The sequence below is a fragment of the Lemur catta genome, chromosome 8 (assembly GCF_020740605.2).
Source record: "Lemur catta isolate mLemCat1 chromosome 8, mLemCat1.pri, whole genome shotgun sequence".
Taxonomy (NCBI): Eukaryota; Metazoa; Chordata; class Mammalia; order Primates; family Lemuridae; genus Lemur; species Lemur catta.
In genome coordinates this window covers 17,601,639-17,604,170 of record NC_059135.1, presented here as the reverse complement: position 1 = coordinate 17,604,170, position 2,532 = coordinate 17,601,639, and positions in this window count along the sequence as shown.

Sequence of the window (2,532 nt, the reverse complement as noted above, 5' to 3'; positions counted from 1 at the left end):
TCACTTTATTTTTGTCTTTTTTTTTTTTTTTTTTTTTTTGGAGACAGAGCCTCATTCTGTCACTCCAGATAGAAAGCAATGACATCATCATAGCTCACTGTAACCTCAAACTCTTGGGCTCAAGCGATCCTCCTGCCTCAGCCTCCCAAGTACCTGGGACTACAGGCATGCGCCACCATGCCTGGCTAATTTTTCTATTTTTTGTAGAGATGGCGTCTTCCTCTTTCTCAGGCTGCTCTCCAACTCCTGGCCTCAAATGATCCTCCCACTTCAGCCTCCCAGAGGGCTAGGATTATAGGCATGAGCCACCTTGCGCCCGGCCTGGTTTTCTTTTTCTTTCTTTTTTTTTTTTTTTTGAGACAGAGTCTCACTTTGTTGCCCGGGCTAGAGTGAGTGCCGTGGCGTCAGCCTAGCTCACAGCAACCTCAGACTCCTGGGCTTAAGCGATCCTACTGCCTCAGCCTCCCGAGTAGCTGGGACTACAGGCATGCGCCACCATGCCCGGCTTATTTTTTTTTCTATATATATTTCTTTAGTTGTCCAGATAATTTTTATTTCTAATTTTAGTAGAGACGGGGTCTCGCTCAGGCTGGTCTTGAACTCCTGACCTCGAGCGATCCACCCACCTCAGCCTCCCAGAGGGCTAGGATTACAGGCGTGAGCCACCACGCCTGGCCTATTTTTAACAGTGTTATTGAGGGACTATTGACATAATAAACATCACATAAAGTATACAATTCTATGAGTTTTAATTTAACACACATGCGTGAAACCATCTCCATACTCACAATAATAAACATTCATCAGTCCCCAAGTTTCCTCCTGCCCCGGTGTAATCTCCCTCCCTCTGCCCCTCCCTCCACACCCAGGCAACCACTGACATCTTTCCAGGAACCATCGACTAATGTGCATTTTGTAGAATTTTATATACATGGAATCATATGATATGTACTCTTTACTGCCTGCCTTCTTTCGCTCAGCATTATTATTTTGAGATTCACCCATGTTGTTGTATTATATATATCAACAATATATTTTATTATTGAGTAGAATTCCACTGTATGGATATGCCAATTTTTTTATACATTCACCTATTGTTGGGCATTTGGGTTGTTTCCAGTTTGGGGCTATAACAAATAAGGTTCTTGTGACCATCTGTGGACAAAACTTTGTGTAGACATACACTTACTTCTCTTGGGTAAATACCTAGAAATGAAATGGCTGGGTCTTGTGACAGGTACATGTTTAACATGTAAGAAACTACTGAACTGTTTCCCAGAGAGGTTATATGTTGCACCTTCCCACCAGCAGTGTGGGAGAGTCCCAGTTGCTCCCAGGGTGTCTGGGTTTGGTGGGCAGGGGAGGAGGCACAGGGAGGGGACTTGGGCCTCTCTGTCCTCCCCTACCAACCACTGTGGTGACTTGTCCTATGTCGTGAATGCCTGGAGATAGAGGAGTCCAAGGGAATCTCTATGCAGTGCTCAATCAGCCAGACTTTGATAAAAACACTTTATGAGAACTACGGAGTGCGGGGGTGTGAGATCATGTCCCCTGAACCATCCAAGAAGGCTTATGAAAGTTGCATGTCATTCACTGGGCACCTAATTGTGGTGCTTCTGAGAATAGTGTTTCAGAAGTGTGCACCCCGCTCTACAACAGACAATTAGCTGCCCTGCCCAGGCTCTAGGGCATGATTTGTGGGCCCAGACAGGCATTCACACTGTCCCCATCTGCTCTGCCTTACAGGCACTGCCAGAGCCCCTGCAGTGATTGGGCAATCCTGTGGCTCTAACCAGAGCCCATGGATGGCCTCTTGGGGTCGGGGCCACGCGGAGTTGCATCCCATTGCCTTTGCATGGACCAAGAGTTTTGCAACAGCAGTTTCTGCCCTGGAGAGCTGGGGATAATTTCTCCTTAGCAAACACAGCAACAACACTGGGAGAAGGAATGAGGGGCTCTGGGAGCAATAAGGGCAATAAAGTCGCCCCTACCCTAAAGGGCAGGAGTCCCTTCCTGGCGATCAGACTTACCCCCATACTTTAATGAGGGCAGGGTTCTCATTATGGCAGAAGAGCTCATATTCTATTCTAGCAGGAATTCCAGCATGGAGTTCAGGCCTTCCTGATGAACTGAGTAGGGAGGGCACAGTAGAAGTCTATTTTCAAAGAGGAAGCAGGGTGATTCCAGAAGAGCACTAACTGGAAGGGAATTTGGGACCAAGAATGAAGGAGCCTGACCACCTCCCGCTGTCCAGAGAAAGGACGGGCAATGCTGAGGACCAGCCTCTAGTTCAACATTGTCCCCAAAGAGTCCCCACCAAGTTCAATGAAGAGCAGAAAAGCTCTACAAAGAAATCAGAAAAGTTAGATTTGGGGAACCCTCTAGCAGAGAGATCTGCAAAGGTCACCATAGACAACCCAGGGCCTGGCACTGCAAGGGCACCTGTCCTTCAGCAGTGACTCCAGGGCACATGTCAACAACAGCAGATCCCAGGGATCTGCAGGGGAGATGTCCCTAACAGACTGCCCCCAA